This window comes from Asparagus officinalis, chromosome 6, assembly GCF_001876935.1.
Source record: "Asparagus officinalis chromosome 6, Aspof.V1, whole genome shotgun sequence".
NCBI lineage: Eukaryota > Viridiplantae > Streptophyta > Magnoliopsida > Asparagales > Asparagaceae > Asparagus > Asparagus officinalis.
The window spans coordinates 4,002,180-4,015,669 of NC_033799.1; positions in this window are offsets into that span (position 1 = coordinate 4,002,180).

The window sequence follows — 13,490 nt, forward strand, 5'->3', positions numbered from 1 at the left end:
GACGTTGATGAAGGGATCCTCCGAGATTTGATTAACTGATCGTTGATCAGTTCTTTGATCTTCAAAAGATCTCCTCTTTCGTGCTGTTGAACTGCTGAGATTTGTTGACCTTGGGCGGGTTTGATGCCAGCTCCTCCTTAACCTTATGCGGTTTTACTGTTAAAAGCCGATTCACCAACCAAACGATCAACCCCTTACTCTGTTGAGTAAGTCGGTTATTTATAGGGGGTTAGTGATGTAACCAATCCCTAAATCCGCTCCTAAGTGGGCGAAGATCCCTCAGAACGTGGGATAACGGTTTTGAGGCCGTTCGACTTGCGTTTGAACAAGTCAAAACGCCTCAGTTGGCGTTATGGGCTTTAACTCTGCGTCCAAGGCTTGAGACGCAGAGTTAAATCTCTGTTAGAGATTTGAGACGCACAGGCCGTGTGCGTTGAAGCTCAACTCTGCGTCCAGAGTTTGGGGCACATAGTTGAGTCTATTGAAGAACGCACGTTATGTGTGCGTCTTGTACTTTAACTCTGCGTTACAGAGTTCGATGTCTGCTGAGGAACACACAAGTGTGCGTTTTGAACTTGAGAAACGCAGGAATGACTTTCTGCGTTCGAGAGAGGTTGTTGACTTGTAACCTCATCCATTATAACATTGCAAAGGCTATTGTTTATTGATCCTTGCCTGTTATAGGATATGAGAGTCGTCAGATTGTAACTCTCACTGTTGGTTGCGAAGCACTGTTGGTTGCGAAGGCTGCAGAATAGAGCTTTCATCAATTGTCGGAAGCGTCGTCGAATTGTAACTCTTCTCGATCTACGTGAAAGGTCCTCTATTTACCGCTTTCGATTGTCGACCCGAAAGCTATTTGATTGTAGCTTTCGTTGTTGGAGTTAGACGGGAATCAACATCCATAGTGTTTTGAAGATGAATATTTGCCCATAGCTCTCTACCAAGCAACTCACCAACTAAGTCCAACCTTTGATTTCTGAAATCACTACACTGCTCATCAGCATCTCTAATAGTTGCTAATATCATATTAGTCATGCTGTTGTCGCAGCCATCAAGATCAGTCATCTCAGAGATGAGGCCGTGTTTATAGCGGTTGCAGAGTTGCGGATGCAAAGATCAGAAAGTCGTCTGATTGTAACTTTCATTATCCGGGCTTGATAGGGATCGACTATCTATTGTGATTTTTAGACAGCCTACAGTACCATCAAGGGCTCGTTGCCAAAAATCGTACCCAAGTGGGACTTAAAGTAGATTAGATGCTGAGTGGGTGAGCCCTTCCCATCGAACGACGTGAAGTTAATCAGGTTGAACTTCACCGGACACGGGATCGAATCCCACTCTTTCGGGTAAGGATACGGAATGCCAGTCTTCTTTACCTCTTGAGCAGACATTAAAGCGTTAATTTTGCTCTCGAGGTCCTTCATCTTTTCGTCCTCATCTACATCCTGTTTTGGACAATTTTTGAGAGGAATAATGCGGCCACCCCCAGTGTTATCATTATTGGTGGGTCCACCCCCAGCGTTGTGTTCATCCATATCTGAATCGCTACCTACTTGGTTAGCAGTGCTGCGACGGCTAGGCTCACCTAGTTGATTCAACAAAGCTCGGATTTGTTGGTCGTGCATTTATCTCATCTCTTGCATAGCCATTTCCATTTCGATTTTGAATGCTTCTTTCTGCTTGGCTAGAACATCCTCAATGATTTTGGTGACCTCTTCTGTGCTAATCATCAACACTTCGCAGGATTGACCTAGGCTGGATACCGTTTTGTCAGAAGCGACTGCAGAGTTGGTATCTGACACTTCATCATCCGAGGATAATCCTTGATTCATCCTCTTATAGTCCCTTTGTCTAACGGTTCCCGACCGTAACCGAGTTATACGTTGGGATATGTCCGAAAAATGACGAGGATTAAAGCTTCACGTTGGCTTCCCCTTATTAACCATATTAATTGTGACTTCTGGAAGTTCGTCATCTTACGCAGTTGGTCTTTTTCTACAGAAATGCCTCAGCTTGGTCCTGGGCGTTCTGATGGAGATCCTTTCAAATACCGAGACCCTCTGTGGAGCGGTCTTGGGGCAATACACGCTGATAATATTACCTTGATAATTTTGGTACACGGACAGTGAGAGTCCGCTTCCCGAGTACTTTTCTTTCGAGATTTATTTGTACCCTCAGCCCGATAGTACAACTCATCGACGTTGCAGTCAGAGCAACCTATCGGCTGTTTACATGAATTCTCAAGTATAACGCGTTCATCTGTCTGACGTGTTTTCCTCTGAGTAAATATTGCCTTGTTGGCATCTGCAGGAGTCACACGTTTGGAATCACACCTTTGTGGGGGTGAAACCTTAACGGGCTCCTGGTTTTCTGTACGCACCCCCAAGCGGACCGTTGTGGAAATTAATTTGTTAGGAGGTCGCGTACGACCCCCAATCCGGATGTTTGCTCGAAGCTCCTTCAACGGTCTTAAGCTTTCCTTAACAGGCGCTTTGCCCCGATCTTCGGGTAGAGAACCGAGGTGATCCTTCAGAGAAATCCTGAACTTGGGGAAATCCACGCTGCGGTGGGGCTTTATCGGAGGTTCGGGATCTGAAGTTGACAAAGGCTTAATGATAGTTCCATTTGTTTTTGCCTTAGGCGCTGATTTAGCTTTTGGCATCCAAACTTGTTTGGATCTTGGCGATTTCTTAACTGCCTCTTCCTTTTGCGTTTCATGTGCTTTTCGCATAAGGATCCGGGCATGCGCAAGCATGGCGCGGCGCTTCTGGATTCGCTCCTCGAGAGTAGAGCGGGTTCGTTTGACACGAACTCATTCGTTAATCGGAGGTCGGGAGGAGAATCCCGATGCTGGTCATGACGATAGATTAGCTACTTTGCGCTTTCTAAACTCGAGATTCGCTTGGTAACAGAGTCCGTCCACCTGACCCAAGGCCTTGGCGAATTGGCGCGTGAGGCGTTGGCGTTGCCTTTGACGTGCTCTCTTTGATAGAGTTAGTGCGCCTTTTGCAGTCGACTCCTTATTCGCGAAGGAGTTCAGATCTGCAGATCTGGTCTCATTGGATGCTGGCGGACCGTTACAAGGTACGACTGTAGCATCGATTACGGGGAGATCGACTTCATTGGTCTTCAGATCTGGAGACCGATGGATCTTCTGGGAGGAGGAGATCTTCCTGTGTTTATGAGGAGGAGCAGATCTGGAGGAGGAGGAGGAGATGTACTCTTCAAATTTCTGGTGGTCGAATTCGTACTTGACCTCTTCAGCCACGGGGATCTTGATCGTTGGCTGCGGCACGACAGCTTCGACCGCGAAGCTATTGGCTCCCACTGTGATCGCCAGTTTGTTTGCGGTGAAAGTTGATGTTTTTATTGTTTTTATTGCTACCGAATCTATTACAACTTTAGTCATATCAATAAACTCGAATAAAATAAAAAGTTGATCTTTTTATAAGATCTCCTTACACAATAAAAATAAAACAACAAGTTTACAACTTTGTCAAACAAACGTAGGGAGATCGTTTATCGATCTTCTGCTTGCGTGGGTGTCTTTGCCTGTGCCGGGGTTTATCCGCTGCTTGCGTGGGTGTCTTTGCCTGTGCCGGGGTTTATCCATGGACCACCGTCGATCAGATCTGATTGCCGAAAAATCGGGCAGAGCTTCGTTGATTCGCGAAGGAATCAAGAAACCGTAACGCTTATCTTAGCAACGGTGAGATAATTACTCTTCTTAAGATTATCGTAACGGGATAATCTTAAGGAACGAACCCGGGGAACTGCAGATCTGACGAGCTCCTCTTCTTTATGCCGACGAACTTGATCCGATCTCTCCTCCTCCTCCTCTCTGAAATTCGTGCAATTTTGATCTTTAATCCGACAGGGCTTCGCCTACTCTCCAAAGTTCCAGATCTAGAAAAATAAGGGCCTGAGGCTTGTATTTATAGGCTCGGGGTGGTTGAAACAACATAACAACCCATTTTGAGTCTGGAGACACCCCAGGGTGTCTCAGCGAGGCCGAGACACCCTTGGGCCGAGACACCTTTGGGTGTCTCGGCCTTGGCCGAGACACCCCGTGGTGTCTCAACTCAGCTGAGACGCTTCTTTTGCATATTCGTCCGTTTCCGCCGTAATTTCTTCGTCCGAACTCGGATTTGAGTGATTCAAAGTGCGTTGGAAAGCCGACGAGGAGTTCTATAAGATCCCATGATTGAATCATCTATGGAGTGGATGAGACACGAAGGGCGTTTCACCTTTTGTAAGCAACACGAGGCTCCCGGTCAGTTCGTATCCTCGTTATTCTGAAACTCCATTGCTTCACGTAGTTCGTCGATCCACTTTAGGCGTTCGTCGACGTCAATCAAGCTTCTGTGAATTGGATAGCGACGTTCATCATCTTTTCTTAGCGTCGAGCCGTTCGTGGAGACCTATAGACAATTTTCGATGCCTACATTTAGTTTTGGTTTTCTTCTCTCATCACTCACCGACTCGTTTGGTTGTCGAGCACACTTTCGCACGACGTGCAACAAGTTGTATCAGAGCATAACAATTGGTATCAGAGCTCAGATTTCAGATCTAGGGTTTTGGATTAGGTGGAGGAAGATTCAGTTGGAAGCTTGGTTCTTGGAGTTCTAGGCTTCGGTGGAGTTAGGGTTTGAAGTTTCCGTTGAAGATCTCGCTTTCCTCATGTGGTTAGGAGTTCTATTTGGAATCCAATCTAGGGTTCAGTTGGATAGCTTCTAAATTCTATAAAATTTAAATCTTTCTTTACAATTTAGAGTTTGTGATTATGGGTGAAGAAGTTGGTGAAAGCAGCAAGATAGCGGGTACAGTTCAAGTTGGTTTTCAGAACACTAATATTAGTGTGATGAAATATGACGACAAAATTAATTTTGGTTTGTGGATGAGCGATGTACAAGATACGCTCAATGCTCAAAATTTGGAGGAGATCATCATGGTCGATGAGAGGCCGCCTAAATATGAAGAGGAGATATAGGAAAAGATGAATAAGAATACTTGTGGGGGTGATTAGGTCTTGTTTGGAACAGGAACTGAAATATGATATGATTGGGGTGACGTCTGCAATGAAGATGTAAGAAATTCTCAACAACAAGTATCTTACAAAGAGTGTTGAGAACTGTTTCCAATTGCTGCCAAGATTATTCAGATTTCAGATGTCCAAATGCACCTCGCTTGCGGCTCATGTGAACAACTACACTAAGTTGTTGTCGGACTTGGTGAACGTGGATGAGAAGATCACGAATGAGTACAAGGCTATTATTCTTTTGGGCTTCTTACCGGATGAGGAGTATGATACCTTTGTGCTTACTTTGTTGAACGGGAGATCTTCTATCACTTATAGTAAAGTGACTAACGCATTGATGAACTATGATTTGAGGAGGAAGGATAAGGAGACTTTCCGCGCTAGTACTTCAGGAGAGGCCTTGTCGACGAGAGGTAGAAGCCCATATCCGAAAGGTGGAAATAGATGAAGGTCAAAGTCAAGATGTCGTCACCAGCTAGGAAAGAACCAATGTGGTTTTTGCAAGGAACAAGGGCATTGGAAAAGAGATTGTCCAAAGGTTAAAGAGAAGGAGAATGGCAAGAAAAGGGCCCGAAGGCTAATAATGTGAATGTTACGAAAGACGATGATCCTGATGATTCGAGCTTTTCTCTTTTGATTACTCTGGAGGTGAACCATTTGAATGCATCGGATTGGATGCTTGATTCTGACGCTACTTATCATGTGACCCCTAGGCGAGATTGGTTTGCATCATTTGAGAGACTTGATAGGGGTGTTGTTGTCATGGAAAATGATCAATCCTGTGGTATTTGTGGGATAGGTACCGTGCGGATTCGGATGCACGACGGAGTAGTCCGTGAATTAAAGGTGGTGAGATTCGTTCCTCAACTGAAGAAGAATCTTATCTCAGTTGGAGCTTTGGAGGCGAAGGGATTTAAGGTGACCTTTGAGGATATTGTAGCAAAGGTTACTAAAGAATCTTTAGTGGTGATAAAAGGAGTCCACATTCGAAACTTATATTATCTGAAGGGGAACATCAAGGTTGGCCCGGTTACTTTAGTTATTTCAGAAACGGACATAAGCAGGCTTTGGCACTACAGGTTAGGGCATACAGGAGAAAAGTCATTGCAGGTTTTGTACAAGCAAGGGCTATGGAAAGGAGCCAAGAGTGAAAAAGTGGATTTATGTGAGCACTGTGTTCTTGGCAAGAAAATGAATGTGAAGTTCGGGACTCCTATTCATAGGACGGGGGGCATCCTGGACTACGTACACACAGATGTTTGGGGTCCCACCAAGACGACATCACTTGGTGGTCGACATTGGTTCGTCACGTTTGTTGATGACTATTCTAGGTATTGTTGGGTGTACAACATGAAGCATAAGAATGAAGTCCTAGATTTGTTTGTGGAGTGGAAGAAGAGATTAGAATTATAGACTGGGAGAAAGATCAAGATGTTGCGATCCGATAACGGCGACGAGTATACTTCAGACCCCTTTCAGCAGCTATGTCAAGACGAGGGCATAGGGAGGCACTTCACAGTTAGTTATACACCATAGCAGAATGGGATGGCAGAGATGCTGAATCAATCTTTACTGGAAAAGATCCGATGCTTATTGGCGCATAGTAGTTTGGAGAAGATCTTTTGGACTGAGGCACTTTCATATGCGAGCCACCTCATTAATAGGCTGCCTTCATTTACGATTGAGGGGAAAACCCCTATGGAGATATGGTCAGGAGAGACAGCACATGACTATGAACAGCTCTAGGTATTTGGTTGCCCTGCATATTATCATGTTAGAACTGATAAGTTGGAACCTCGAGCTAGGAAGGCCATATTTGTATGATTCAAACGTGGTATCAAGGGATACAAGCTTTGTGATCCAATTGATAAGAAGATTGTACTGAGTAGGAACGTCACATTCGATGAGGCTTCTATCTTGAAGTTTTCCAGCTCTCATCAGGTAGAGAGCGAACCGACAGAGGAGATATCACAGGTGGTGGGATTGATGCAGCTCCACTGTGTCCATATGGTGTAGTATCTATTAGAGTGCCGACTGAGATGACGCCAAGCGAGCACGAAGGTGACACGGAGGATACGAGTACTGATGTGTAGGATCAGGGACCGACGGCTCAGGTTCAGGATTCTATTGTGGTTCGAAGACAGAGGAGAGACATACGGGTGCCAGCATGGTATGCCAACACGATTGCGTATGCACTTCCAGTAATGAGTATAGATGAGATGGTACCTACTATATTTAGAGAGGCTGAACAGAGTTCGGAGGCTGATTCGTGGTAGGTAGCTATGTAGGAGGAGATTGAGTCTCTTCATAAGAACGATACATGGGAGCTTGTTGAGCTTCCAAAGGAATGGAAGGCGATTGGTTGCAAGTGGGTATACACGAAGAAGGATGGCATTGACGACACTCCATTGAGGTTCAAAGCTAGGTTGGTTGCGAAGGGCTATGCACAGGAGGAAGGTATTGACTATAATGAGGTTGTCTCTCTGGTGGTGAAACACTCTTCGATTCGGATTTTGCTAGCTTTGGTGGCACAATATGGATTAGAGTTAGATCAGTTGGATGTGAAGACGGTATTTTTCATGATGATCTTAATGAAGAAATATATATGACTCAGCCATTGGGATTCTGAGCTGCAGGGAAAGATAAGTTGGTTTGCAGGTTAAAGAAATCGCTATACGGTTTGAAGCAGTCTCCTCAACAATGGTATATGCGATTTGATGGTTTTATGCTTGGACATTCGTACACTCGGAGCCAGTTTGATCCTTGAGTGTATTTTCGTAAGTTGAGATGAGGTGCGTATATTTATTTGTTGCTTTATGTCGATGACATGTTGGTTGCCTTTACTTCCAGGTCGGCTATAGATGAGTTGAAAGTTTAGCTTTCAAATAAGTTTGATATGAAGGACTTGGGTAAGGCCAAACGCATTTTAGGAATGGAGATCGGTAGAGATAAGAAGAAGTGCAGAATTTGTTTGACACAGGTGGCTTATTTGAATAAGATTCTACAGTGATTTCATGTTAGCATGGATACGAAGCCAGTTAGTGTACCATTAGGAGCTCATTTGAAGCTTTCTGCTGGTCTTTCACCGAAGTCAGTTGAAGATCGAGAGTTAGTGTCGAAGACTTTATATTCGAGTGCGGTTGGGAGGTTGATGTACATGATGGTATGTACGAAGCCAGATTTGTCACGAGCGGTGAGCATTGTTTCGAGATACATGCATGATCCAGGAGTGGGTTATTGGGATGCCGTGAGATGGATTTTGAGGAACATTAGAGGTACGCTCAATGTTGGTTTGGTTTATGAGCGGGACACTATAGGTGGCAGCTATGCATTGGCTATATTGATTCGGATTATGCTGGGGATTTGGATAAGCGTCGGTCTACGATGGGGTATATGTTCACTTTGACCCGTACGCCGGTGTGTTGGAGATGCACCTTACAGTCGACGGTGGCTTTGTCTATGACGGAGGTAGAATTTATGGCGATTACAGAGGGTGTGAAGGAGGCTATTTAGCTTCGAGGACTTTTGAAGGAACTTGGTATATTGCAGCGGTCCGTCACCATTCATTATGATAGTATGAGTGCTATCTATTTGGTGAAGAATCAGGTTTTTCATGCAAGGACGAAGAACATTAACGTTTGTTATCACTTCGTTCGGGATTGTGAAAGTCCACACGAAGTATAATTCGACGGATATGCTCACTAAGGTGGTTACGAGCAACAAGTTTGATCATTGTCAAAACTTGTTGCACATTCATGATTGTTGAGGTCATTGACGGCCATTTGGATGAACTACAGGCGGCTTGATCCTTTAGGAGAAGGGGTACGTAGGCAGCCATATTAGTGCAACCGAATTTGGAGAGACGACGCATTGGTGCTCATGTTGGTGTCGGCTCAGTGCTAGGAACACTTCGCCGATGTGGAGAATTATAAAAACGGTGAAGGAATTAAGAAAAACTTAAAGAATAAGCAAAACAGACTCAACCACCCGCTGGTGTGGTGTCTGCCACACCGGTGGTAGAATCTGTCCTGTTTACCATGGGTGTGATGTCTGTCACACCCTGGTGTGGCAGAATCTGCCCTGTTTGTCATAAGTGTGGTGTGTACCACATCAGGGTATGGCAGACTCGTTTTTAGAATCCTAATCTATTTGGGATTGTGTTTTGTTATAAATAAAACCACGTTTTTTAGGATTTCTTAAGGAGAGAATTAACATTATTTTGAGCACTTTGAGAGGGAGATATTGTGAGAGAGTTGAGAGCTTTTGGTTAGGGTTATATTTGAGTAATTTTGTGAGTTGTAACCCATTGTATTTATCCTCCATATAGTAAAATCTCACCATCCTCTCCCCGTGGACGTAGGTAATTGCCGAACCATGTAAATTCCTGTGTTTGTGTGTGATTTTGATCGTTATTTTGTGAATTGCACTCGTGTTTGGTTTTGGTTTTCTTCTCTCATCACTCACCGACTCGTTTGGTTGTCGAGCACGCTTCCACACAACGCGTAACAAGTGGTATCAGAGCATAACAATTCCTACGGATTATTTTAATTTCCTTGGTTTAGTATGTTGGTTTATACACCCTTCCGATCCTAGTGTAATAAAAGCAATGATTTGATTAGTTTTCTATGTAGATTATAACTTACAAATCATCTTCTAACTAATACTTTAAATACTTATGAAGGGGAAAAAACAAGGAGCACTTCTTTTTGCTATGTTATCATGAGAAGAAGAGAATATATATTTTTTGATTAGTTATAGTAGATACTTCGAATGGTAGGATTTTTTACAGATAAATTAAAATCATATGTTTGAAATTTAAAATTAGATAACTTAGCTAGCAATCTTTCCTTTACAATCTAAATAAAAATTTATGATTTTTAAAAACTAAAAAAAGGTTGGGATTTCAATGTCCCACGATTTAAATCAGTGCTCATGTTTGGCTCTGTTGAGATTGTGACATGAACGGGATTAGGACTTCCTTTTAATCACCAAAATGGATAGTAAAGATTTCCATTATCCCCTAGCATTCAGGACGTAGGACGTCTCATCACTATTATACCCTCTCACCTCACATATTCCCCACACTAATGTATTATAGTATTATAACATAACATGTTAAATTAGGGATAATCTTAGGATTTTTTTGGGTTATTTTGTAAAATATCGAGAGTTATTTATATTTTTATAATTTTTAGGGGGTGGCTATAAAGTTTTCAGGGTGCTGTTTTGTAAAGTTTTATGAGGTTATTTGTAATTTACAAAAACTTCATGGGCTTTTTAAAAATTCTTCGCGGATATTTGTACTTCTGAAAACTTTCAAGGGATGTTTTTGGTAAAACCTTTAATGAGTTATTTATAATATTTTTAAATTTTTAGCGTGGTATTCATTACTTTAGCGACTTTTGTGGGGTCAATTGTAAAATTTTGAAAGATTGTTTTAAAATTCTCAAGGGAATATTTCTAATTTTTGAAAATATTAAGGGGCTGGTTATAAAATTGTTAGGGGTTTGTTTGTAAAACTTCAAGGGGCTGTTTGTAGTGTTTTATCTTTTTAGAGGACTGTTAGTAAATTTTTTAGGGATTATTTGTAATTTATGGATTTTAAAAGGACAATTTATAATTTTCTGAATTTTATGATGTTATTTGTAATTCTTTGATTTCTCAAGGAAACACTTATAATTTTTGAATCTTAAGGTGGTGCTTGCAACTTTCATAAGATTATTTGTACGTAATTTTTAGATTTTCATGGGGTATTTGTAGTTTTTGAAACTTTCAAGGGTTCAATTTATAAAGGTTTTAGGAAGTTGATAGTAATATTTCAAATTTTTAACAGTGTAAATGTTATTATTGCAACTTTAATGGGGCCACTTGTGAAATTTTCAAAAGGCCACTTATAAAAAATTTCAAGGGGATCTTTATAATTTTTAAAAATATTAAGAGGCTAGTTATAAAATTTTAAAACAATGGTAAATTTTCATAATACTATTTTTATCTTTTAATTTTTCATAGGACTTTTGTGATGTTTTTTACTCTCAATGGATTGTTTGTATCTTATGGATTTTAAAAGGGAAGTTTGTAATTTTCTGAATTTTGTTATGTTATTTATAATTTTTAAATTATCTCAGGGTTTACTTCTAGTTTTTCAATCTTAAGGGATTGTTCCCAAATTTCTAATTTTTGTACCTTCTTAAAAATTTATATTTATTAGGAGGCTATTTCTAATTTTTGGATCTTAGAGTGTAGTTTATAATTTTTCGAGTTTTATGGTAATTTTTAGACTTTCAATAGGGAAGTTGATAATTTGCTAATTTTGAAAACGGGATTGTTTATAATTTTTAGATTTTTAATAGGGCAGTTGATAATTTTTTTAATTTTGAAAACTTCTTTCATATAAATAAGGCTTTCATTAAGAGAATTTCTGAATTATAGATAGTTTTAAGTTGATAAGGATCATTGCTATTAAAGAGGATTAAAAAGGAGGATTTTGATAATTAGAATTTTCTAATTATGGATAAATTTAATTTTATCATTATTCTTAGGCTTACCTGTCAACATATCAGTTTCTAATAGGATAAGTTTTAGGAAAATTTCACTAATTTGTATATAAAGGAGACATATGGTTATGAGATTTTTTTTAATTATGGATAGTTATAAATTTTATTAGGATTACAAAGTAATTCATTATTAGAATGTTCTAACTCTATATAATTTTAATTTGATGAGATTTCTTAATTAGATGAAAATAAGATTAGGTGTCCACATGTGATCTTCTGATATGAGAGAATGATATATGGTTATTTTTTAATATCATGCACTTAGATGACATGTGTCAGTCTTTTGAGCATTTGAAAACACTACTCATTTCTTATTATATATAAATGAGGGATAGTGCATGTGCGTTGCATGTCTATGTATTTGTATTTTGTTCTAAATTTTTTTAAATAATTTTATTATATAATTTATGGAAAAGTTTGATTTTGGACTTAAACATAGAAAACCTTGAGGATATATTTGTATTTTCTCATCAGTTAAATTTCTAGATTGAATATAATTTTGTATGAGGTTTATTTCTGAAATTTATAAGCATTTGTCTACAGTTTGTAAAGTTTTAGGATTCTTTTCTGTGAATTTATGAAATTTTGGTTTTTTTAATAAATTTATAAAATTAGCACATTTAGTTTAACATTTATGAAGTTGAAGGGTTGGAGAATTTAATTTGAGATTAGTAAGGATATTAATGAGATTGATGGTGAAGTTATGATTGTGGTTATATGAGAGAAATTATATACATTTCTATGCCATTTTAAACAACTACATAACAACAATATCAAAAACATTAGATTAATCAAGGTTATCAGTGACTTGGAAGTTTATTTAAGTGGTATATTCCCTAAACCCTTTCCATTAACACCGGCCGGTACTATTTGAATTTTAAGAACACCCATTTCAAGGTTGGTTAAAATGTACGTGATGCGAGAATCACGTGACGATAACTTAATTTTCGTACTCAATTTAACGCGAGGGATTATTTTTAATCTTGATTTAGCATCGATATAATAAAACTAGTTATATTTCATTAATTTATTTGACATAAAACCGCTCACACGGACGGGCAAAAATATCTTAATTTGCAACAACTCATGTCAATATCAATAGCAAACTAAAAGAACACATCAACCAAACAAGTATCCTCCTAGAGGATCCCCATCCTAATTAATGGATCTTGGATTTAGTTTGATTTCCTATTTGCATGTATTATTGGTCCATTTCAAGCTTTAATACCATGGGTCCATGCCACTGAGAAATTATTCAATGGTATTGGTAGTCATCACATTAGTAGATTTTAAAATTTACATATTGATACGACAATTATCATTCTCTTGGTGCCATTCATTTAATACAATAACGACTTGTAGGGCTGCTCCAAAACACCCGCGTGCCCGGGCCCGGCCAAGCCGTGCGCTCCGGGGGGCCGGCCTCGGCCGCGAAACGCCGGGCCAAGTCCGGGCTCCGGCCGGCCCGCGGGCCGCTGCTATCTTTGTGTGCCTCCGGCCCGCGGCCCGGCCCGGCCGGAATAGTAGTTTTTTTTAAATTCTTTTTTATTTTAGTGTATTATATTATTTAATGTATATATAAATATATATAGAATATGTATAAGTATATGTACTATATGAATATTTTTTATATATGTAATACATATATGATATATGATTAATATATGTAATATATAACATATTTCTAATCATATATGTATATATATGTCATATGCTGTGTATATTATACTCTCTCCTTAGTAATAAGTGAAATATAAGTACTACTCTCTCTATGTAAGTATATATATGTATAAAGTATCATAGAGTATACTTTCTCTGTATATAAGTATAGTATAAGAATACTCTCTCTGTATATATGTAATAATAAGTATGCATGTATGTATATATATCTCCTC